General features: G+C 47.4%; 1 pseudogene; it reads right to left on the bottom strand.

The window, feature by feature from the left end:
- Positions 1-1089: 1089 nt before the first annotated feature.
- The window catches only part of LOC127923505 (pre-mRNA 3'-end-processing factor FIP1-like), a 65201-nt pseudogene continuing 39037 nt past the window's right edge, over positions 1090-27253 (bottom strand).

Raw genomic sequence — 27253 nt, 5'->3', positions numbered from 1 at the left:
AGAGAAACCACCCAGCCTCAGAGAAACCACCCAGCCTCACAGAGAAACCACCCAGCCTCACAGAGAAACCACCCATCCACACACACACACCAACCAACCAGCCACACACACACACACACACACACCAACCAGCCACACACCAACCAACCAGCCACACACACACACACCAATCAGCCACACACACACCAACCAGCCACACACACACACACACACACACCAATCAGCCACACACACACCAACCAGCCACGCACGCACGCACGCACGCACGCACACACACACACACCAGCCACACAAACACACACACCAGCCACACACACACACACCAGCCACACACACACACACCAGCCACACACACACACACACACCACACACACACACACACCAGCCACACACACACACACAGCCAGCCACACACACACACACACCAGCCACACACACACACACACCAGCCACACACACACACACACCAGCCACACACACACACACACCACCACACACACACACACACACACCAGCCACACACACACCAGCCACACACACACACACACCAGCCACACACACACACACACACCAGCCACACACACACACACACACACCAGCCACACACACACACACACCACCACACACACCACACAGCCACACACACACACACACCAGCCACACACACACACACCAGCCACACACACACCAGCCACACACACACACACACACACACACACACACACACACACACACACACACACACCAACTAGCCACACACACCAACCAGCCACACACACCAACCAGCCACACACACACACACACACACACACACACCAACCAGCCACACACACCAACCAGCCACACACACCAACCAGCCACACACACCAACCAGCCACACACACACACACCAACCAGCCACACACCAACCAGCCACACACACACACCAACCAGCCACACACACAAACACCAACCAGCCAAACACACACACCAACCAGCCACACACACAAACACCAACCAGCCAAACACACACAAACACCAACCAGCCAAACACACACACACACACACCAACCAGCCAGCCATACACAGAAACCACCCAACACACAGAAGTTATCAAAAGCTTGTTTTTTTATTCAACAAATTGACATCTTTCAGCGAGGTGTTTGGTTAAGAAAATAGAGGGCCGAAAATAAATGACAGAAGATGAGGGTTGTTTATGATCGTCATGACTACGAAGGGAACGGGTAAACAACAACGATCTCTGAGCATGATCAACTACAACAGTGCTCTGAGGGAGAGAGGAGAGAGAGATGGAGGGACGGAGGGAAACAGAGGGAGAGAGGAGAGAGAGAGAGGAGAGAGAGAGAGATGGAGGGACGTATCGAGGGAAACAGAGGGAGAGAGACGAGGAGAGAGATGGAGGGACGTATAGAGGGAAACAGAGGGAGAGAGGAGAGAGAGAGAGAGAGATGGAGGGACGTATAGAGGGAAACAGAGGGAGAGAGGAGAGAGAGATGGAGGGACGATAGAGGGAAACAGAGGGAGAGAGACGAGGAGAGAGGGGAGAGGAGAGAGAGACAGATGGAGGGAGAGAGGAGAGGGAGAGGAGAGAGAGAGATGGAGGGACGTATAGAGGGAAACAGAGGGAGAGAGGAGAGGGAGAGAGGAGAGAGAGATGGAGGGAGAGAGACGAGGAGAGGAGGGAGGGAGAGGGGAGAGAGACGAGGAGAGAGATGGAGGGACGTATAGAGGGAAACAGAGGGAGAGAGATGAGAGAGGGAGAGGAGGGTGTATTCTTCATCACTCCATGGTGTCCTGGTTCTCCTGGTCTCCTCCCATGTAGACAGAGAGAGAGAGATGAAGAGGGACAGAGGGAGAGGAGGGTGTATTCTTCATCACTCCATGGTGTCCTGGTTCTCCTGGTCTCCTCCCATATCATCACTAGGTTCCTTGCCCTCCTTGCTCCTCTTGCTCTTCTTGTGTTTGTGTCTCCTGTGACCGTCTCCTTCTTCACTATCATGTCTCCTCCTGCTGCTACTGCTCAGGGAGGGAGAGGAGAGAGAGAGAGACAGAGACAGACAGAGAGACAGAGAGAGACAGGAGAGGGAGACAGAGAGAGAGACAGGGAGAGAGAGACAGAGAGAGACAGAGAGAGACAGAGAGAGACAGACAGGGGAGAGAGAGAGAGAGACAGAGAGGACAGAGAGACAGACAGAGAGAGACAGAGAGAGACAGACAGGGGGAGAGAGAGACAGAGAGAGACAGAGAGAGACAGAGAGGGAGAGACAGAGAGAGACAGAGAGAGACAGAGAGAGGGACAGAGAGAGACAGAGAGAGACAGAGAGAGGGAGAGACAGAGAGAGAGACAGACAGGGGGAGAGGGAGAGACAGAGAGAGACAGAGAGAGACAGAGGGGAGAGAGACAGAGAGAGAGACAGACAGAGAGAGGAGAGAGAGAGAGACAGACAGGGGACAGAGAGGACAGAGAGAGACAGACAGGGGGAGAGAGAGACAGAGAGAGACAGAGAGAGACAGACAGGGGGAGAGAGAGACAGACAGGGGAGAGAGAGGGAGAGACAGGAGAGACAGAGAGAGACAGACAGGGGGAGAGAGAGACAGAGAGAGACAGAGAGAGACAGACAGGGGAGAGGGAGAGACAGAGAGAGACAGAGAGAGAGACAGAGAGAGACAGAGAGAGACAGAGAGAGAGACAGAGAGAGACAGAGAGAGAGACAGAGAGAGACAGAGAGAGACAGAGAGAGACAGACAGGAGGGAGAGAGAAGACAGAGACAGTTCTGATTCTGATACAACAAAGAGGTGAAATAATGTGTGTGTGTGTGTGTGTGTGTGTGTGTGTGTGTGTGTGTGTGTGTGTGTGTGTGTGTGTGTGTGTGTGTGTGTGTGTGTGTGTGTGTGAGTGAGTGAGTGAGTGAGTGGCGTACCTGCGTGATGACTTGTGTCTCCCCTCCTCCTTCTCTCTGTGTCTTCTCTCTCTGTGTCTCTCCTCCTTCTCACGGCTCGACCTGTCTCTGTGGCGCCGCCGCCTCCACCTCCACGCTCACCACCACTCCCACGGTCACCGCCACGCTCCTCCACGGTCACCTCCACGGTCTACGCCGCCACGCTCCCCTCCGCGGTCACCTCCTCCGCGGTCACCGCCGCTGTAGCCACGCTCCGCCTGGTACTCCCGGTAACCACGGTACCGCTCCTCGTCACTATGGAGACCAGACAGACAGAATATCTCATTGGACGCTGGACTGTGACATGACTAATCATCTTTTCTGATTGAAACAACTCACTGTTCAACCTGGTCGTCGTTAAACAGATCTGAGATGAGTTGTGTCAATCTGTCGGCCGTTGTAGGGGCAGTATTTTCATGTCTCATGTCCGGATGAAAAGCGTACCTAAAGTAAACTGCCTGTTACTCAGGCCCAGAAGCTAGGATATGCATATAATTGGTAGATTTGGATAGAAAACACTCTAAAGTTTCTGAAACTGTTAAAATAATGTCTGTGTGTATAACAGAACTGTTATGGCAGGCGAAACCCTGAGGACAAACCCATAAAAAAAAATTCAGCCTACCACTGTTTTCAATGTCTTTCATGTTTTTTATGAGGCGAAGTCCTCCCAGATTGCAATTCCTAGGGCGTCCACTAGATGTCAACAGTCTTTAGAGTTTCAGGCTGGTTTTTGGGAAAATTAGCAAGAAGTTGTAGTTTTTCTAAGAGGCTCCCATTTTGGCTGTAGTGTTTCCATGCGCGTGAATCGGTGGATTACTGACTGAAGCTAAACTGAGTTTTTATGGATATAAAGAAGGACTTTATCCAACAAAAGGACCATTTGTGATGTAACTGGGACCTATTGGGGTGCCAACTGAAGAAGATCAAAGGTAAGGCATTTTTTATATCGCTATTTCTGACTTTCGTGTCGCACCTGCCTGGGAGCTGTCCTCAGATAATCGCATGGTGTGCTTTCGATGTAAAGCCTTTTTGAAATCTGACACAGCGGCTGGATTAACAATAAATGAAGCTTTATTTTGATGTATAACACTTGTACTTTACATGAATGTTAAATATTTATATTTAATTTGAATTTCACGCTCTGTAATTTCACAGGATGTTGGCCAACTGGGACGCTACCGTCCAGCCTGCCCATAAGAAGTTAAACAGATCTTTTCTGATTGGACAGTGAGATGAGGTGTGCCAATCTGTTGGTTGTTGGCTTTCGACCTTCGTCTCTCCCGAGCCCGTACGGGAGTTATAGTGATGAGAGAAGATAGTAACTACAAAAACAATTGGATACCACAAAATTGGGGAGTAAAATTCAAAATAAAATAAAGAAATATATTTTAAAAAGAATGTGCTCCACAGCTAGCTATCATATTCAATATGTTTCTATAGCTCAACTGGTTTGTGCCTTGCCAAGGAATGCGGTCACTTGTGTTAGCGAGCAGAGGACCACTGGTCTGAGCCCGGTACTGGGACAGTGGGGGAAGATACACTGTTAGGAGAACACTGTCGCCTGCATCGTCCTCGACTAACCTGCTGTCGCCTGCATGTCGTCCTCGACTAACCCGCTGTCGCCTGCATCGTCCTCGACTAACCCCTCTGTCGCCTGCATCGCCTGTCCTCGACCTGCATAACCCGCTGTCGCCTGCACGCTGTCCTCGACTAACCCGCTGTCGCCTGCATCGTCCTCGACTAACCCGCTGTCGCCTGCATCGTCCTCGACTAACCCGCTGTCGCCTGCATCGTCCTCGACTAACCCGCTGTCGCCTGCATCGTCCTCGCAACCCTCTGTCGCCTGCATCGTCCTCGACTAACCCCTGCTGTCGCCTGCATCGTCCTCCACTAACCCGCTGTCGCCTGCATCGTCCTCGACTAACCCGCTGTCGCCTCGTCGTCCTCGACTAACCCGCTGTCGCCTGCATCGTCCTCGACTAACCCGCTGTCGCCTGCGTCGTCCTCGACTAACCCGCTGTCGCCTGCATCGTCCTCGACTAACCCGCTGTCGCCTGCATCGTCCTCGACTAACCCGCTGTCGCCTGCATAACCCGCTGTCGCCTGCATCGTCCTCGACTAACCCGCTGTCGCCCTGCATCCCGTCCCTGCATCGTCCTCGACTAACCCGCTGTCGCCTGCATCGTCCTCGACTAACCCGCTGTCGCCTGCATCGTCCTCGACTAACCCGCTGTCGCCTGCATCGTCCTCGACTAACCCGCTGTCGCCTGCATCGTCCTCGACTAACCCGCTGTCGCCTGCGTCGTCCTCGACTAACCCGCTGTCGCCTGCATCGTCCTCGACTAACCCGCTGTCGCCTGCATCGTCCTCGACTAACCCGCTGTCGCCTGCATCGTCCTCGACTAACCCGCTGTCGCCTGCATCGTCCTCGACTAACCCGCTGTCGCCTGCATCGCCTGCATCGTCCTCGACTAACCCGCTGTCGCCTGCATCGTCCTCGACTAACCCGCTGTCGCCTGCATCGTCCTCGACTAACCCGCTGTCGCCTGCACTAACCCGTGTCGCCTCGTCCCTCGACTAACCCGCTGTCGCCTGCGTCGTCCTCGACTAACCCGCTGTCGCCTGCATCGTCCTCGACTAACCCGCTGTCGCCTGCATCGTCCTCGACTAACCCGCTGTCGCCTGCATCGTCCTCGCCTGCATCGTCCTCGACTAACCCGCTGTCGCCTGCTGTCGCCTGCATCGTCCTCGACTAACCCGCTGTCGCCTGCATCGTCCTCGACTAACCCGCTGTCGCCTGCATCGTCCTCGACTAACCCGCTGTCGCCTGCATCGTCCTCGACTAACCCGCTGTCGCCTGCGTGCATCGTCCTCGACTAACCCGCTGTCGCCTGCATCGTCCTCGACTAACCCGCTGTCGCCTGCATCGTCCTCGACTAACCCGCTGTCGCCTGCATCGTCCTCGACTAACCCGCTGTCGCCTGCATCGTCCTCGACTAACCCGCTGTCGCCTGCATCGTCCTCGCCCGCTGTCGCCTGCACTAACCCGCTGTCGCCTGCGCCTCGACTAACCCGCTGTCGCCTGCCCGCTGTCGCCATCGTCCTCGCTAACCCGCTGTCGCCTCCTCGACTCGAACCCGCTGTCGCCTGCATCGTCCTCGACTAACCCGCTGTCGCCTGCATCGTCCTCGACTAACCCGCTGTCGCCTGCATCGCACTCCCGCTGTCGCCTGCATCGTCCTCGACTAACCCGCTGTCGCCTGCATCGCCTCCTCGACTAACCCGCTGTCGCCTGCATCCCTCTGTCCATCGACTAACCCGCTGTCGCCTGCATCGTCCTCCACTAACCCTCTGTCGCCTGCGTCGCCTCGACTAACCCGCTGTCGCCTGCATCGTCCTCGACTAACCCCTGTCGCCTGCACCGTCCTCCACTAACCTGCTGTCGCCTGCACGTCCTCGACTAACCCGCTGTCGCCTGCATCGTCCTCGACTAACCCGCTGTCGCCTGCATCGTCCTCGACTGTCGCCTGCGTCCCCCGCTGTCGCCTGCATCGTCCTCGACTAACCCGCTGTCGCCTGCATCGCCTGCAACCCGCTGTCGCCTGCATCGTCCTCGACTAACCCGCTGTCGCCTGCATCGTCCTCGACTAACCCGCTGTCGCCTGCATCGTCCTCGACTAACCCGCTGTCGCCTGCATCGTCCTCGGGATAACCCGCTGTCGCCTGCATCGTCCTCGACTAACCCGCTGTCGCCTGCATCGTCCTCGACTAACCCGCTGTCGCCTGCAACTAACCCGCTGTCGCCTGCATCCCGCTGTCCTGCGACCCGCTGTCGCCTGCAACCCCCGCTGTCGCCTGCATCGTCCTCGACTAACCCGCTGTCGCCTGCATGCCCGCTGTCGCCTGCATCGTCTCGACTAACCCGCTGTCGCCTGCAACCCGCTGTCGCCTGCATCGTCCTCGACTAACCCGTGTCGCCTGTCGCCTGCACCTGCATCGTCCTCGACTAACCCGCTGTCGCCTGCATCGTCCTCGACTAACCCTGTCGCCTGCATCGCCTGACAACCCGCTGTCGCCTGCATCGTCTCGGCTGTCGCCTGCATCGTCCTCGACTAACGTGCTGTCGCCTGCATCTCCTCGACTAACCCGCTGTCGCCTGCATGGTCCTCGACTAACCCTCTGTCGCCTGCATCGTCCTCGACTAACCCGCTGTCGCCTGCATCCCTCGACTAACCTGTTGTAGCCCATAGTGGAGGGGCTGTGCTCTCGCTCTCTCTCCCTCTCATGTGGTCTCTCCCTGGGTCGCTCTCTCTCCTTCTCCCTCTTGTCCTCCCGTCTGGGTCCTGGTCCCGGTCCCGGTCCTGGTGGGTAGTAGTACAGTAAAGAACATCAGGTCAGACTGATTGATTGACAGGTTGATTGACAGATCACTAGTAAAGAACATTAGCTTGGAGGGTCGCAGTACTACTGTTTAGACCGGTTTACCTGGGGGGTAGACCGGTTTACCTGGGGGGTAGACCGGTTTACCTGGGGGGTAGACCGGTTTACCTGGGGGGTAGACCGGTTTACCTGGGGGGTAGACCGGTTTACCTGGGGGGTAAACCGGTTTACCTGGGGGTAAACCGGTTTACCTGGGGGTAGACCGGTTTACCTGGGGGGTAGACCGGTTTACCTGGGGGGTAGACCGGTTTACCTGGGGGGTAGACCGGTTTACCTGAGTAGACCGGTTTACCTGGGGGTAGACCGGTTTACCTGGGGGGGGTAGACCGGTTTACCTGGGGGTAGACCGGTTTACCTGGGGGTAGACCGGTTTACCTGGGGGTAGACCGGTTTACCTGGGGGTAGACCGGTTTACCTGGGGGTAGACCGGTTTACCTGGGGGTAGACCGGTTTCCCTGGAGGGTAGACCGGTTTCCTGGAGGGTAGACCGGTTTCCTGGAGGGTAGACCGGTTTCCTGGAGGGTAGACCGGTTTCCCTGGAGGGTAGACCGGTTTCCTGGAGGGTAGACCGGTTTACCTGGGGGGTAGACCGGTTTACCTGGGGGGTAGACCGGTTTACCTGGAGGGTAGACCGGTTTACCTGGAGGGTAGACAGGTTTACCTGGAGGGTAGACAGGTTTACCTGGAGGGTAGACAGGTTTACCTGGAGGGTAGACAGGTTTACCTGGAGGGTAGACAGGTTTACCTGGAGGGTAGGCAGGTTTACCTGGAGGGTAGGCAGGTTTACCTGGAGGGTAGGCAGGTTTACCTGGAGGGTAGGCAGGTTTACCTGGAGGGTAGACTGGTTTACCTGGAGGGTAGGCAGGTTTACCTGGAGGGTAGACAGGTTTACCTGGAGGGTAGACAGGTTTACCTGGAGGGTAGACTGGTTTACCTGGAGGGTAGGCAGGTTTACCTGGAGGGTAGACTGGTTTACCTGGAGGGTAGTAGTCCCACTGTTTAGACTGGTCCATCATAGGAGGCCATGGAGACACCACACCTGGCATAGGAGGAGGGTAGCCACCTGGAGACAGAGAGGAGGATATACTGTAGTGATATACTGTAGTGATATACTGTAGTAATGAGGATATACTGTAGTGAGGAGGAGGATATACTGTAGTGATATACTGTAGTGTGAAAGAGGAGGAGGATATACTGTAGTGAGGAGGAGGATATACTGTAGTGATATACTGTAGTGATATACTGTAGTGATGAGGAGGATATACTGTAGTGATATACTGTAGTGATATACTGTAGTGATGAGGAGGATATACTGTAGTGAGGAGGAGGATGTACTGTAGTGATATACTGTAGCGAGGAGGATATACTGTAGTGATATACTGTAGTGATGAGGAGGATAACTGTAGTGATATACTGTAGTGAGGAGGATATACTGTAGTGATATACTGTAGTGTGGAAGAGGAGAAGGATATACTGTAGTGAGGAAGAGGATATACTGTCGTGATATACTGTAGTGATATACTGTAGCGATGATGAGGATATACTGTAGTGATATACTGTAGTGAGGAAGAGGAGGATATACTGTAGTGATATACTGTAGTGATATACTGTAGTGAGGAAGAGGAGGATATACTGTAGTGATATACTGTAGTGAGGAAGAGGAGGATATACTGTAGTGATATACTGTAGTGTGAAAGAGGAGGAGGATATACTGTAGTGATATACTGTAGTGATGTACTGTAGTGAGGAGGATATACTGTAGTGATATACTGTAGTGTGAAAGAGGAGGATATACTGTAGTGATATACTGTAGTGATGAGGATATACTGTAGTGATATACTGTAGTGTGAAAGAGGAGGAGGATATACTGTAGTGATATACTGTAGTGATGAGGAGGATATACTGTAGTGATATACTGTAGTGATATACTGTAGTGATGAGGAGGATATACTGTAGTGATATACTGTAGTGATATACTGTAGTGATGAGGAGGATAACTGTAGTGATATACTGTAGTGAGGAGGATATACTGTAGTGATATACTGTAGTGAGGAGGAGGAGGAGGATATACTGTAGTGATATACTGTTGTGATGAGGATATACTGTCGTGATATACTGTAGTGAGGAGGATATACTGTAGTGATATACTGTAGTGATATACTGTAGTGATATACTGTGAGGAGGAGGATATACTGTAGTGAGGAGGAGGATATACTGTAGTGATATACTGTAGTGATGAGGATATACTGTAGTGATATACTGTAGTGAGGAGGAGGATATACTGTAGTGATATACTGTCGTGATGAGGATACACTGTAGTGATATACTGTCGTGATGAGGATATACTGTAGTGATATACTGTAGTGAGGAGGAGGATATACTGTAGTGATATACTGTAGTGATGAGGACATACTGTCGTGATATACTGTGAGGAGGAGGAGGATGTACTGTAGTGATATACTGTAGTGATATACTGTGAGGAGGATGTACTGTAGTGATATACTGTTGTGATATACTGTAGTGATATACTGTAGTGATATACTGTGAGGAGGAGGATATACTGTAGTGAGGAGGATATACTGTAGTGATATACTGTCGTGTTGAGGATATACTGTAGTGATATACTGTGAGGAGGAGGAGGATATACTGTAGTGATATACTGTAGTGATGAGGATATACTGTTGTGATATACTGTGAGGAGGAGGAGGATATACTGTAGTGATATACTGTCGTGATGAGGATATACTGTTGTGATATACTGTGAGGAGGAGGAGGATATACTGTAGTGAGGAGGAAGAGGATGTACTGTAGTGATATACTGTCGTGATGAGGATATACTGTAGTGATATACTGTAGTGAGGAGGAGGATATACTGTAGTGATGAGGACATACTGTAGTGATGAGGACATACTGTAGTGATATACTGTGAGGAGGAGGAGGATATACTGTAGTGATATACTGTCGTGATGAGGATATACTGTAGTGATATACTGTAGTGAGGAGGAGGATATACTGTAGTGATGAGGACATACTGTAGTGATGAGGACATACTGTAGTGATATACTGTGAGGAGGAGGAGGATATACTGTAGTGATATACTGTGAGGAGGAGGATATACTGTAGTGATATACTGTGAGGAGGAGGATATACTGTAGTGATATACTGTGAGGAGGAGGAGGATGTACTGTAGTGATATACTGTAGTGATATACTGTAGTGATATACTGTAGTGATGTACTGTAGTGATATACTGTAGTGATATACTGTAGTGATATACTGTGAGGAAGAGGAGGATGTACTGTAGTGATGAGGACATACCTGTCATAGGAGGAGGGAAACCACCTGAGGGACAATAAACATGATCGATTATTACAAGTGTGTGTGTGTACATATCAGTGTGTACATATCAGTGTGTGCATATCAGTGTGTGCATATCAGTGTGTGCATATCAGTGTGTGCATATCAGTGTGTACATATCAGTGTGTGCATATCAGTGTGTACATATCAGTGTGTGCATATCAGTGTGTACATATCAGTGTGTACATATCAGTGTGTACATATCAGTGTGTACATATCAGTGTGTGCATATCAGTGTGTACATATCAGTGTGTACATATCAGTGTGTACATATCAGTGTGTACATATCAGTGTGTACATATCAGTGTGTACATATCAGTGTGTGCATATCAGTGTGTGCATATCAGTGTGTGCATATCAGTGTGTACATATCAGTGTGTGCATATCAGTGTGTGCATATCAGTGTGTGCATATCAGTGTGTGCATATCAGTGTGTACATATCAGTGTGTGCATATCAGTGTGTGCATATCAGTGTGTACATATCAGTGTGTGCATATCAGTGTGTACATATCAGTGTGTACCCACCTAAAACACCTTCCATGTGGAGTTAAAATACTTCCCATTTCAATGACGGCCGAGACGATAGCAGTATCGTAACAGACTCAAACTGTTTGGTGCTTTAAAAACCTGATGGATGTCAAATATGGTGTGCTATAGCTTGGAAAATAAATACAATGTGACTCCGGATAACTTAATGATGTTGTTTTCCAACACCAGGGCTGTTTCCCAGCATCAGGGCTGTTTCCCAGCATCAGGGCTGTTTTCCAACATCAGGGCTGTTTCCCAGCATCAGGGCTGTTTTCCAACATCAGGGCTGTTTTCCAACATCAGGGCTGTTTTCCAACATCAGGGCTGTTTTCCAACATCAGGGCTGTTTTCCAACATCAGGGCTGTTTTCCAGCATCAGGGCTGTTTTCCATCATAATGATGTTTGTTTTCCAACATCAGGGCTGTTTTCCAACATCAGGGCTGTTTTCCAACATCAGGGCTGTTTTCCAACATAATGATGTTTGTTTTCCAGCATCAGGGCTGTTTTCCATCATAATGATGTTTGTTTTCCAACATCAGGGCTGTTTTCCAACATCAGGGCTGTTTTCCAACATAATGATGTTTGTTTTCCAACATCAGGGCTGTTTCCCAGCATCAGGGCTGTTTCCCAGCATCAGGGCTGTTTTCCAACATCAGGGCTGTTTCCCAGCATCAGGGCTGTTTCCCAGCATCAGGGCTGTTTTCCAACATCAGGGCTGTTTTCCAACATCAGGGCTGTTTTCCAGCATCAGGGCTGTTTTCCATCATAATGATGTTTGTTTTCCAACATCAGGGCTGTTTTCCAACATCAGGGCTGTTTTCCAACATCAGGGCTGTTTTCCAACATAATGATGTTTGTTTTCCAGCATCAGGGCTGTTTTCCATCATAATGATGTTTGTTTTCCAACATCAGGGCTGTTTTCCAACATCAGGGCTGTTTTCCAACATCAGGGCTGTTTTCCAACATAATGATGTTTGTTTTCCAACATCAGGGCTGTTTTCCAGCATCAGGGCTGTTTTCCATCATAATGATGTTTGTTTTCCAACATCAGGGCTGTTTTCCAACATCAGGGCTGTTTTCCAACATCAGGGCTGTTTTCCAACATAATGATGTTTGTTTCCCAACTTCAGGGCTGTTTCCCAACATCAGGGCTGTTTTCCAACATCATGGCTGTTTTCCAACATCAAGGCTGTTTTCCAACATCAAGGCTGTTTTCCATCATAATGATGTTTGTTTTCCAACATCAGGGCTGTTTTCCAACATCAAGGCTGTTTTCCAACATCAAGGCTGTTTTCCATCATAATGATGTTTGTTTCCAACATCAGGGCTGTTTCCCAACATCAGGGCTGTTTTCCAACATCAGGGCTGTTTTCCATCATAATGATGTTTGTTTCCAACATCAGGGCTGTTTCCCAACTTCAGGGCTGTTTCCCAACATCAGGGCTGTTTTCCAGCATCAGGGCTGTTTTCCATCATAATGATGTTTGTTTTCCAACATCAGGGCTGTTTTCCAACATCAGGGCTGTTTTCCAACATCAGGGCTGTTTCCCAGCATCAGGGCTGTTTTCCAACATCAGGGCTGTTTTCCAACATCAGGGCTGTTTTCCAGCATCAGGGCTGTTTTCCATCATAATGATGTTTGTTTTCCAACATCAGGGCTGTTTTCCAACATCAGGGCTGTTTTCCAACATCAGGGCTGTTTTCCAACATAATGATGTTTGTTTTCCAGCATCAGGGCTGTTTTCCATCATAATGATGTTTGTTTTCCAACATCAGGGCTGTTTTCCAACATCAGGGCTGTTTTCCAACATCAGGGCTGTTTTCCAACATAATGATGTTTGTTTTCCAACATCAGGGCTGTTTTCCAGCATCAGGGCTGTTTTCCATCATAATGATGTTTGTTTTCCAACATCAGGGCTGTTTTCCAACATCAGGGCTGTTTTCCAACATCAGGGCTGTTTTCCAACATAATGATGTTTGTTTCCCAACTTCAGGGCTGTTTCCCAACATCAGGGCTGTTTTCCAACATCATGGCTGTTTTCCAACATCAAGGCTGTTTTCCAACATCAAGGCTGTTTTCCATCATAATGATGTTTGTTTTCCAACATCAGGGCTGTTTTCCAACATCAAGGCTGTTTTCCAACATCAAGGCTGTTTTCCATCATAATGATGTTTGTTTCCAACATCAGGGCTGTTTCCCAACATCAGGGCTGTTTTCCAACATCAGGGCTGTTTTCCATCATAATGATGTTTGTTTCCAACATCAGGGCTGTTTCCCAACTTCAGGGCTGTTTCCCAACATCAGGGCTGTTTTCCAGCATCAGGGCTGTTTTCCATCATAATGATGTTTGTTTTCCAACATCAGGGCTGTTTTCCAACATCAGGGCTGTTTTCCAACATCAGGGCTGTTTTCCATCATAATGATGTTTGTTTTCCAACATCAGGGCTGTTTTCCAACATCAGGGCTGTTTTCCAACATCAGGGCTGTTTTCCAACATCATGGCTGTTTTCCATCATCAGGGCTGTTTTCCATCATCAGGGCTGTTTTCCAACATCAGGGCTGTTTTCCAACATCAGGGCTGTTTTCCATCATAATGATGTTTGTTTTCCAACATCAGGGCTGTTTTCCAACATCAAGGCTGTTTTCCATCATAATGATGTTTGTTTCCAACATCAGGGCTGTTTCCCAACATCAGGGCTGTTTTCCAACATCAGGGCTGTTTTCCATCATAATGATGTTTGTTTCCAACATCAGGGCTGTTTCCCAACTTCAGGGCTGTTTCCCAACATCAGGGCTGTTTCCCAACATCAGAGCTGTTTCCCAACATCAGGGCTGTTTTCCAGCATCAGGGCTGTTTTCCATCATAATGATGTTTGTTTTCCAACATCAGGGCTGTTTTCCAACATCAGGGCTGTTTTCCAACATCAGGGCTGTTTTCCAACATAATGATGTTTGTTTTCCAGCATCAGGGCTGTTTTCCATCATAATGATGTTTGTTTTCCAACATCAGGGCTGTTTTCCAACATCAGGGCTGTTTTCCAACATCAGGGCTGTTTTCCAACATAATGATGTTTGTTTTCCAACATCAGGGCTGTTTTCCAGCATCAGGGCTGTTTTCCATCATAATGATGTTTGTTTTCCAACATCAGGGCTGTTTTCCAACATCAGGGCTGTTTTCCAACATCAGGGCTGTTTTCCAACATAATGATGTTTGTTTCCCAACTTCAGGGCTGTTTCCCAACATCAGGGCTGTTTTCCAACATCATGGCTGTTTTCCAACATCAAGGCTGTTTTCCAACATCAAGGCTGTTTTCCATCATAATGATGTTTGTTTTCCAACATCAGGGCTGTTTTCCAACATCAAGGCTGTTTTCCAACATCAAGGCTGTTTTCCATCATAATGATGTTTGTTTCCAACATCAGGGCTGTTTCCCAACATCAGGGCTGTTTTCCAACATCAGGGCTGTTTTCCATCATAATGATGTTTGTTTCCAACATCAGGGCTGTTTCCCAACTTCAGGGCTGTTTCCCAACATCAGGGCTGTTTTCCAGCATCAGGGCTGTTTTCCATCATAATGATGTTTGTTTTCCAACATCAGGGCTGTTTTCCAACATCAGGGCTGTTTTCCATCATAATGATGTTTGTTTTCCAACATCAGGGCTGTTTTTCCAACATCAGGGCTGTTTTCCAACATCATGGCTGTTTTCCATCATCAGGGCTGTTTTCCATCATCAGGGCTGTTTTCCAACATCAGGGCTGTTTTCCAACATCAGGGCTGTTTTCCATCATAATGATGTTTGTTTTCCAACATCAGGGCTGTTTTCCAACATCAAGGCTGTTTTCCAACATCAAGGCTGTTTTCCATCATAATGATGTTTGTTTCCAACATCAGGGCTGTTTCCCAACATCAGGGCTGTTTTCCAACATCAGGGCTGTTTTCCATCATAATGATGTTTGTTTCCAACATCAGGGCTGTTTCCCAACTTCAGGGCTGTTTCCCAACATCAGGGCTGTTTCCCAACATCAGGGCTGTTTCCCAACATCAGGGCTGTTTTCCATCATAATGATGTTTGTTTCCAACATCAGGGCTGTTTCCCAACTTCAGGGCTGTTTCCCAACATCAGGGCTGTTTCCCAACATCAGGGCTGTGTTCCAACATCAGGGCTGTGTTCCAACATCAGGGCTGTGTTCCAACATCAGGGCTGTGTTCCAACATCAGGGCTGTGTTCCAACATCAGGGCTGTTTTCCAACATCAGGGCTGTTTCCAACATCAGGGCTGTTTCCCAACATCAGGGCTGTTTCCCAACATCAGGAAAACATCAGACCTGTTTTCCAACATCAGGGCTGTTTTCCAACATCAGGGCTGTGTTCCAACATCAGGGCTGTTTCCCAACATCAGGGCTGTGTTCCAACATCAGGGCTGTTTTCCATCATAATGATGTTTGTTTCCCAACTTCAGGGCTGTTTCCCAACATCAGGGCTGTTTTCCAACATCAAGGCTGTTTTCCAACATCAAGGCTGTTTTCCATCATAATGATGTTTGTTTTCCAACATCAGGGCTGTTTTCCAACATCAGGGCTGTTTTCCAACATCAGGGCTGTTTTCCATCATAATGATGTTTGTTTTCCAACATCAGGGCTGTTTTCCAACATCAAGGCTGTTTTCCAACATCAAGGCTGTTTTCCATCATAATGATGTTTGTTTCCAACATCAGGGCTGTTTCCCAACATCAGGGCTGTTTTCCAACATCAGGGCTGTTTTCCATCATAATGATGTTTGTTTCCAACATCAGGGCTGTTTCCCAACTTCAGGGCTGTTTCCCAACATCAGGGCTGTTTTCCAGCATCAGGGCTGTTTTCCATCATAATGATGTTTGTTTTCCAACATCAGGGCTGTTTTCCAACATCAGGGCTGTTTTCCAACATCAGGGCTGTTTTCCATCATAATGATGTTTGTTTTCCAACATCAGGGCTGTTTTCCAACATCAGGGCTGTTTTCCAACATCATGGCTGTTTTCCAACATCATGGCTGTTTTCCAACATCATGGCTGTTTTCCATCATCATGGCTGTTTTCCATCATCAGGGCTGTTTTCCAACATCAGGGCTGTTTTCCAACATCAGGGCTGTTTTCCAACATCAGGGCTGTTTTCCATCATAATGATGTTTGTTTTCCAACATCAGGGCTGTTTTCCAACATCAAGGCTGTTTTCCAACATCAAGGCTGTTTTCCATCATAATGATGTTTGTTTCCAACATCAGGGCTGTTTCCCAGCATCAGGGCTGTTTCCCAGCATCAGGGCTGTTTTCCAACATCAGGGCTGTTTTCCAACATCAGGGCTGTTTTCCATCATAATGATGTTTGTTTTCCAACATCAGGGCTGTTTTCCAACATCAGGGCTGTTTTCCAACATCAGGGCTGTTTTCCAACATCATGGCTGTTTTCCATCATCAGGGCTGTTTTCCATCATCAGGGCTGTTTTCCAACATCAGGGCTGTTTTCCAACATCAGGGCTGTTTTCCATCATAATGATGTTTGTTTTCCAACATCAGGGCTGTTTCCAACATCAAGGCTGTTTTCCATCATAATGATGTTTGTTTCCAACATCAGGGCTGTTTTCCAACATCAGGGCTGTGTTCCAACATCAGGGCTGTTTTCCATCATAATGATGTTTGTTTCCAACATCAGGGCTGTTTCCCAACTTCAGGGCTGTTTCCCAACATCAGGGCTGTTTCCCAACATCAGGGCTGTTTTCCAACATCAGGGCTGTTTTCCATCATAATGATGTTTGTTTCCAACATCAGGGCTGTTTCCCAACTTCAGGGCTGTGCTGTTTCCCAACATCAGGGCTGTTTCCCAACATCAGGGCTGTGTTCCAACATCAGGGCTGTGTTCCAACATCAGGGCTGTGTTCCAACATCAGGGCTGTGTTCCAACATCAGGGCTGTTTTTCCAACATCAGGGCTGTTTCCCAACATCAGGGCTGTTTCCCAACATCAGGAAAACATCAGGGCTGTTTTCCAACATCAGGGCTGTGTTCCAACATCAGGGCTGTGTTCCAACATCAGGGCTGTTTCCCAACATCAGGGCTGTTTCCCAACATCAGGGCTGTTTCCCAACATCAGGGCTGTTTTCCAACATAATGATGTTTGTTTCCCAACTTCAGGGCTGTTTCCCAACATCAGGGCTGTTTTCCAACATCAAGGCTGTTTTCCAACATCAAGGCTGTTTTCCATCATAATGATGTTTGTTTTCCAACATCAGGGCTGTTTTCCAACATCAAGGCTGTTTTCCAACATCAAGGCTGTTTTCCATCATCAAGGCTGTTTTCCAACATCAAGGCTGTTTTTCCATCATAATGATGTTTGTTTTCCAACATCAGGGCTGTTTTCCAACATCAAGGCTGTTTTCCAACATCAAGGCTGTTTTCCATCATAATGATGTTTGTTTCCAACATCAGGGCTGTTTCCCAACATCAGGGCTGTTTTCCAACATCAGGGCTGTTTTCCATCATAATGATGTTTGTTTCCAACATCAGGGCTGTTTCCCAACTTCAGGGCTGTTTCCCAACATCAGGGCTGTTTTCCAGCATCAGGGCTGTTTTCCATCATAATGATGTTTGTTTTCCAACATCAGGGCTGTTTTTCAACATCAGGGCTGTTTTCCAACATCAGGGCTGTTTTCCATCATAATGATGTTTGTTTTCCAACATCAGGGCTGTTTTCCAACATCAGGGCTGTTTTCCAACATCATGGCTGTTTTCCAACATCATGGCTGTTTTCCAACATCATGGCTGTTTTCCATCATCAGGGCTGTTTTCCATCATCAGGGCTGTTTTCCAACATCAGGGCTGTTTTCCAACATCAGGGCTGTTTTCCATCATAATGATGTTTGTTTTCCAACATCAGGGCTGTTTTCCAACATCAAGGCTGTTTTCCAACATCAAGGCTGTTTTCCATCATAATGATGTTTGTTTCCAACATCAGGGCTGTTTCCCAGCATCAGGGCTGTTTCCCAGCATCAGGGCTGTTTTCCAACATCAGGGCTGTTTTCCAACATCAGGGCTGTTTTCCATCATAATGATGTTTGTTTTCCAACATCAGGGCTGTTTTCCAACATCAGGGCTGTTTTCCAACATCAGGGCTGTTTTCCAACATCATGGCTGTTTTCCAACATCATGGCTGTTTTCCATCATCAGGGCTGTTTTCCAACATCAGGGCTGTTTTCCAACATCAGGGCTGTTTTCCATCATAATGATGTTTGTTTTCCAACATCAGGGCTGTTTTCCAACATCAAGGCTGTTTTCCAACATCAAGGCTGTTTTCCATCATAATGATGTTTGTTTCCAACATCAGGGCTGTTTCCCAACATCAGGGCTGTTTTCCAACATCAGGGCTGTTTTCCATCATAATGATGTTTGTTTCCAACATCAGGGCTGTTTCCCAACATCAGAGCTGTTTCCCAACATCAGGGCTGTTTTCCATCATAATGATGTTTGTTTCCAACATCAGGGCTGTTTCCCAACTTCAGGGCTGTTTCCCAACATCAGGGCTGTTTCCCAACATCAGGGCTGTTTCCCAACATCAGGGCTGTGTTCCAACATCAGGGCTGTTTCCCAACATCAGGGCTGTTTCCCAACATCAGGAAAACATCAGGGCTGTTTTCCAACATCAGGGCTGTGTTTCAACATCAGGGCTGTGTTCCAACATCAGGGCTGTTTTCCAACATCAGGGATGTTTCCCAACATCAGGGCTGTTTTCCAACATCAGGGCTGTTTTCCAACATAATGATGTTTGTTTCCCAACTTCAGGGCTGTTTCCCAACATCAGGGCTGTTTTCCAACATCAAGGCTGTTTTCCAACATCAAGGCTGTTTTCCATCATAATGATGTTTGTTTTCCAACATCAGGGCTGTTTTCCAACATCAAGGCTGTTTTCCAACATCAAGGCTGTTTTCCATCATAATGATGTTTGTTTCCAACATCAGGGCTGTTTCCCAACATCAGGGCTGTTTTCCAACATCAGGGCTGTTTCCCAACATCAGGGCTGTTTTCCAACATCAAGGCTGTTTTCCATCATCAAGGCTGTTTTCCAACATCAAGGCTGTTTTCCATCATAATGATGTTTGTTTTCCAACATCAGGGCTGTTTTCCAACATCAAGGCTGTTTTCCAACATCAAGGCTGTTTTCCATCATAATGATGTTTGTTTCCAACATCAGGGCTGTTTCCCAACATCAGGGCTGTTTTCCAACATCAGGGCTGTTTCCCAACTTCAGGGCTGTTTTCCAGCATCAGGGCTGTTTTCCATCATAATGATGTTTGTTTTCCAACATCAGGGCTGTTTTCAACATCAGGGCTGTTTTCCAACATCAGGGCTGTTTTCCAACATCAGGGCTGTTTTCCAACATCATGGCTGTTTTCCATCATCAGGGCTGTTTTCCATCATCAGGGCTGTTTTCCAACATCAGGGCTGTTTTCCATCATAATGATGTTTGTTTTCCAACATCAGGGCTGTTTTCCAACATCAAGGCTGTTTTCCAACATCAAGGCTGTTTTCCATCATAATGATGTTTGTTTCCAACATCAGGGCTGTTTCCCAGCATCAGGGCTGTTTCCCAGCATCAGGGCTGTTTTCCAACATCAGGGCTGTTTTCCAACATCAGGGCTGTTTTCCAACATCAGGGCTGTTTTCCATCATAATGATGTTTGTTTTCCAACATCAGGGCTGTTTTCCATCATCAGGGCTGTTTTCCAACATCAGGGCTGTTTTCCAACATCAGGGCTGTTTTCCAACATCAGGGCTGTTTTCCATCATAATGATGTTTGTTTTCCAACATCAGGGCTGTTTTCCAACATCAGGGCTGTTTTCCAACATCAAGGCTGTTTTCCATCATAATGATGTTTGTTTCCAACATCAGGGCTGTTTCCCAACATCAGGGCTGTTTTCCAACATCAGGGCTGTTTTCCATCATAATGATGTTTGTTTCCAACATCAGGGCTGTTTCCCAACTTCAGGGCTGTTTCCCAACATCAGGGCTGTTTCCCAACATCAGGGCTGTTTTCCATCATAATGATGTTTGTTTCCAACATCAGGGCTGTTTCCCAACTTCAGGGCTGTTTCCCAACATCAGGGCTGTTTCCCAACATCAGGGCTGTTTTCCAACATCAGGGCTGTGTTCCAACATCAGGGCTGTGTTCCAACATCAGGGCTGTGTTCCAACATCAGGGCTGTGTTCCAACATCAGGGCTGTTTTCCAACATCAGGGCTGTTTCCCAACATCAGGAAAACATCAGGGCTGTGTTCCAACATCAGGGCTGTGTTCCAACATCAGGGCTGTTTTCCAACATCAGGGCTGTTTCCCAACATCAGGGCTGTTTCCCAACATCAGGCTGTTTTCCAACATCAGGCTGTTTTCCAACATAATGATGTTTGTTTCCCAACTTCAGGGCTGTTTCCCAACATCAGGGCTGTTTTCCAACATCAAGGCTGTTTTCCATCATAATGATGTTTGTTTTCCAACATCAGGGCTGTTTTCCAACATCAGGGCTGTTTTCCAACATCAAGGCTGTTTTCCATCATCAAGGCTGTTTTCCATCATCAAGGCTGTTTTCCAACATCAAGGCTGTTTTCCATCATAATGATGTTTGTTTTCCAACATCAGGGCTGTTTTCCAACATCAAGGCTGTTTTCCAACATCAAGGCTGTTTTCCATCATAATGATGTTTGTTTCCAACATCAGGGCTGTTTTCCAACATCAGGGGCTGTTTTCCAACATCAGGGCTGTTTTCCAACATCAGGGCTGTTTTCCATCATAATGATGTTTGTTTTCCAACATCAGGGCTGTTTTCCAACATCAAGGCTGTTTTCCAACATCAAGGCTGTTTTCCATCATAATGATGTTTGTTTCCAACATCAGGGCTGTTTCCCAGCATCAGGGCTGTTTCCCAGCATCAGGGCTGTTTTCCAACATCAGGGCTGTTTTCCAACATCAGGGCTGTTTTCCAACATCAGGGCTGTTTTCCATCATAATGATGTTTGTTTTCCAACATCAGGGCTGTTTTCCATCATCAGGGCTGTTTTCCAACATCAGGGCTGTTTTCCAACATCAGGGCTGTTTTCCAACATCAGGGCTGTTTTCCATCATAATGATGTTTGTTTTTCCAACATCAGGGCTGTTTTCCAACATCAAGGCTGTTTTCCATCATAATGATGTTTGTTTCAACATCAGGGCTGTTTCCCAACATCAGGGCTGTTTTCCAACATCAGGGCTGTTTTCCATCATAATGATGTTTGTTTCCAACATCAGGGCTGTTTCCCAACTTCAGGGCTGTTTCCCAACATCAGGGCTGTTTCCCAACATCAGAGCTGTTTCCCAACATCAGGGCTGTTTTCCATCATAATGATGTTTGTTTCCAACATCAGGGCTGTTTCCCAACTTCAGGGCTGTTTCCCAACATCAGGGCTGTTTCCCAACATCAGGGCTGTTTCCCAACATCAGGGCTGTTTCCCAACATCAGGGCTGTGTTCCAACATCAGGGCTGTGTTCCAACATCAGGCTGTGTTCCAACATCAGGGCTGTTTTCCAACATCAGGGCTGTTTCCCAACATCAGGGCTGTTTCCCAACATCAGGAAAACATCAGGGCTGTGTTCCAACATCAGGGCTGTGTTCCAACATCAGGGCTGTTTTCCAACATCAGGGCTGTTTCCCAACATCAGGGCTGTTTCCCAACATCAGGGCTGTTTTCCAACATCAGGGCTGTTTTCCAACATAATGATGTTTGTTTCCCAACTTCAGGGCTGTTTCCCAACATCAGGGCTGTTTTCCAACATCAAGGCTGTTTTCCATCATAATGATGTTTGTTTTCCAACATCAGGGCTGTTTTCCAACATCAGGGCTGTTTTCCAACATCAAGGCTGTTTTCCATCATCAAGGCTGTTTTCCATCATCAAGGCTGTTTTCCAACATCAAGGCTGTTTTCCATCATAATGATGTTTGTTTTCCAACATCAGGGCTGTTTTCCAACATCAAGGCTGTTTTCCAACATCAAGGCTGTTTTCCATCATAATGATGTTTGTTTCCAACATCAGGGCTGTTTTCCAACATCAGGGCTGTTTTCCAACATCGGGGCTGTTTTCCAACATCAGGGCTGTTTTCCAACATCAGGGCTGTTTTCCATCATAATGATGTTTGTTTCCAACATCAGGGCTGTTTCCCAACTTCAGGGCTGTTTCCCAACATCAGGGCTGTTTTCCAACATCAGGGCTGTTTTCCAACATCAGGGCTGTTTTCCATCATAATGATGTTTGTTTCCCAACATCAGGGCTGTTTTCCAACAGCTGTTTTCCAACATCATGGCTGTTTTCCAACATCATGGCTGTTTTCCAACATCAGGGCTGTTTTCCAACATCAGGGCTGTTTTCCAACATCAGGGCTGTTTTCCAACATCTGGGCTGTTTTCCATCATAATGATGTTTGTTTTCCAACATCAGGGCTGTTTTCCAACATCAAGGCTGTTTTCCAACATCAAGGCTGTTTTCCATCATAATGATGTTTGTTTCCAACATCAGGGCTGTTTCCCAACATCAGGGCTGTTTTCCAACATCAGGGCTGTTTTCCATCATAATGATGTTTGTTTCCAACATCAGGGCTGTTTCCCAACTTCAGGGATGTTTCCCAACATCAGGGCTGTTTCCCAACATCAGAGCTGTTTCCCAACATCAGGGCTGTTTTCCATCATAATGATGTTTGTTTCCAACATCAGGGCTGTTTCCCAACATCAGGGTTCCCAACATCAGGGCTGTTTCCCAACATCAGGAAAACATCAGGGCTGTGTTCCAACATCAGGGCTGTGTTCCAACATCAGGGCTGTTTCCCAACATCAGGGCTGTTTTCCAACATCAGGGCTGTTTCCCAACATCAGGGCTGTTTCCCAACATCGGGGCTGTTTCCTACAGAAGGTATTACATACTGAGCCAATCTGCTTTGCGTTGTGTTTCCTTGCCACGATACTAACGAGGATGGCGATACTGGTATCGACCGGCCCTACTGTCAATCAAACTTTGGATCAAGTTCATAAATGCGTGCTTCCCAACTGGCACCCTATTCCCTATGTAGTGCACTACTTTAGACCAGAGCCCTATGACACCCTATTCCCTATATAGTGCACTACTTTAGACCACAGCCCTATGACACCCTATTCCTATGTAGTGCACTACTTTAGACCAGAGCCCTATGACACCCTATTCCCTATGTAGTGCACTACTTTAGACCAGAGCCCTATGACACCCTATTCCCTATATAGTGCACTACTTTTGACCACAGCCCTATTGGCCCTGCTTAAAAGAAGTGCATTATACAGGCCAGATTGGGTCCCATTGGGACTCATCCTATATATCTTGTTAAATGAAGCCCATGGATTGATTTAATACCATTTAATATAATAATAACTTATTATTAATTGAAAGTGATTGAGAGTGAGGCTACATCGGAAATGGCACCTTAGTCAACGGTTGCGCACGACATAGGGAATAGGGATCCATTTTGGACAGACTTATATAATATAATATTGATTGATTGAAAGTGATAGTGTGTTTTGTCGCCCCCTACCTGTGGGGAAGGGGTATGGTGGAACAGGACGAACATCATATCCACCTGGATGCCCACTGCTATAAAAAATAAAAATATATCAAAGTCATCATGATCATTTTAACCAATACTTTTAGATGCCATTTACATATTGATCCAGTCAATCATATTAAAATGGATATTTCAGGATTCTGGTAATGATGCTTTTTATCCACTTCCCCAGAGTCAGATGGACTCGTGGATACCATGTTTATGTCTCTGTGTCCAGTATGAACGAAGTGAGCCAATGTTAAATAGAGTTAGCGCGTTGACTGGAAGTCGATGGGTATCTACTAGCAGATACCCATAGCATGCTAGCAGATACCCATAGCATGCTAACAGATACCCATAGCATGCTAGCAGATACCCATAGCATGCTAGCAGATAGCATATTGACTGGAAGTCTATGGGTAACGCTATTTAAACAGATCAGCTCTTCTGTAAATAATTGGGTTAACAGATCAGAATTGGGTTGCCTGTGTAAACGCTGCCTTAGATCTCTACAAGTACATAGGAGGGGAGAGGCTAGGGCTCAATCTATCCATGTCTACAAGGTAGAGCTGTGGAGGTGTCTTACCTGTCCAAGGTGGGGATGAGAGAGGGAGGGGGGCCGCTGGGAGGAGGGAAACCTGCACACACACAGTGTTACTATTAAAACACACACAGGTACACATTATAACTGTTGAGTCTATACCACATTATGACATCACCACACCACACATTCTACCTGTTGAGTCTATACCACATTATGACATCACCACACTGATACATTCCAACTGTTGAATCTATACCACATTATGACATCACCACACTGACACATTCTAACTGGGAACATTGAGACAGATAAAACCTGTATAGTATACCAATATGTGTAACTCTTCAGTCTTTCCCACATCATGAATGGCATTGTGTAGTAATAGTGAGTATAGTTGGGAGTATTGTTCTTACCAGGAGGAGGGACATTCATAGGTATTCCTAACAAATAAAAAACAATTGTTAGCTAATTCCTCTCTGTGGGAAAGTTAAACAGGGTGAATATACAAATATATAAAAGAGACAGAAAGCAGGAGAGAGAGAGAGAGAGAGAGAGACGGGGAGAGAGAGAAACAGAGAGAGAGAACAGAGAGATAAACAGAGAGAGAGAAACAGAGAGAGAAACAGAGAGAGAGAAACAGAGAGAGAGGGGAGAGAGAGAGGAGACGAGAGAGAGAGGGAGAGAGAGGAGACAAGAGAGAGAGAGAGAGAGAGAGAGAGGAGACAAGAGAGAGAGAGACAGAGACGGAGAGAGAGAGGAGACAAGAGAGAGGGGGAGAGAGAGAAACAGAGAGAGGGGGAGAGAGAGAGAGAAACAGAGAGAGGGGGAGAGAGAGTGGAGACAAGAGAGAGAGAAGGGAGAGAGAGGAGACAAGAGAGAGAGACAGAGACAGAGAGAGAGAGAGAGAGAGAGAGAGAGAGAGAGAGAGAGAGAGAGAGAGAGAGAGAGAGAGAGAGAGACAGATGGGGGAGAGCGAGACAGAATGACAAAGTGAGAGAGGTGTAGACTTACTTGGTGGGGGATGAGAGGGGAGCCTGGCTGACGTTGGGAGGAGGGGGAAGGAATGGGGGAGGAGGGATGTTTGGGGGAGTGGGCCGGGGGAAGAAGGGGGCATCTTGTTGGGGTTTTGCTCGGCGTCCGACGACGAGTGTTCGAAATCACCTACGACAACGAAGAAACGGCCAAATCACAACCAGGTATGTGATTCAACAGCCAACAGAATGGGTACATGGACTTCTATGGAGGTCATGTCATTTCATGTGTTCGTGAAGGGTTGTCCCGACACCAGTATTACTACGAAACCAGAATAAAAAGTCAGTTAAAAACCTGTTGAAAAGACTAAATAAACTAAAATGTGACTCTGGGCGTCAACATAAGGTTTTCATAACAGCAGTCAATGTATGACTCATTATTTTATTTAAATTAATAATATAGATTTGTTTCTGTTTAGTTCACATAATATACACTGAGTTTACAAAACATTAAGAACAACTTCTTAAATATTGTGTGTGTGTGTGTGTGTGTGTGTGTGTGTGTGTGTGTGTGTGTACCTGGATGTTGTTTCCCTCCAGGTGTGTGTGTGTGTGTGTGTGTGTGTGTGTGTGTGTGTGTGTGTGTGTGTGTGTGTGTGTGTGTGTGTGTGTGTGTGTGTGTGTGTGTGTGTGTATATACCTGGATGTTGTTTCCCTCCAGGTTGTGTCTTCGTCGTCCCTCCACTCTGCTGATGGTAGCGGTCCCTCCTCCAATCACGTCGATCGTACCACTGGTCTTCCTGAACACAACGTGAGTCACTCAGCAGACCATCTCCTCCAGAACAACAAACAGGAAGCTGTCACAACTAAGGGCCTTTTGGCTCAAGATGAGATGTTTCACCTAGTTGGCTCTGGGATTCGGACAAGCAACCTTCCGTTTACGGGCCCCAACGCTCTTAACCACTAGACTACCTGCCGTCTACTCGGTCATTAACGACTAAGACAACGCTCTTAACCACTAGACTACCTGCCGTCTACTCGGTCATTAACGACTAAGACAACGCTCTTAACCACTAGACTACCTGCCGTCCACTCGGTCATTAACGACTAAGACAACGCTCTTAACCACTAGACTACCTGCCGTCTACTCAGTCATTAACCACTAAGACAACCGCTCTTAACCACTAGACTACCTGCCGTCTACTCGGTCATTAACGACTAAGACAACACTCTTAACCACTAGACTACCTGCCGTCCACTCGGTCATTAACGACTAAGACAGCGCTCTTAACCACTAGACTACCTGCCGTCCACTCAGTCATTAACCACTAAGACAACGCTCTTAACCACTAGACTACCTGCCGTCTACTCGGTCATTAACCACTAAGACAACGCTCTTAACCACTAGACTACCTGCCGTCTACTCAGTCATTAACGACTAAGACAACGCTCTTAACCACTAGACTACCTGCCGTCCACTCAGTCATTAACCACTAAGACAACGCTCTTAACCACTAGACTACCTGCCGTCTACTCAGTCATTAACGACTAAGACAACACTCTTAACCACTAGACTACCTGCCGTCTACTCAGTCATTAACGACTAAGACAGCGCTCTTAACCACTAGACTACCTGCCGTCTACTCAGTCATTAACCACTAAGACAACGCTCTTAACCACTAGACTACCTGCCGTCTACTCGGTCATTAACCACTAAGACAACGCTCTTAACCACTAGACTACCTGCCGTCTACTCAGTCATTAACCACTAAGACAACGCTCTTAACCACTAGACTACCTGCCGTCTACTCAGTCATTAACCACTAAGACAACGCTCTTAACCACTAGACTAC

The sequence above is a fragment of the Oncorhynchus keta genome, unplaced genomic scaffold (assembly GCF_023373465.1).
Source record: "Oncorhynchus keta strain PuntledgeMale-10-30-2019 unplaced genomic scaffold, Oket_V2 Un_contig_2991_pilon_pilon, whole genome shotgun sequence".
Taxonomy (NCBI): Eukaryota; Metazoa; Chordata; class Actinopteri; order Salmoniformes; family Salmonidae; genus Oncorhynchus; species Oncorhynchus keta.
This window is presented reverse-complemented; position numbering and strand designations above follow the sequence as displayed.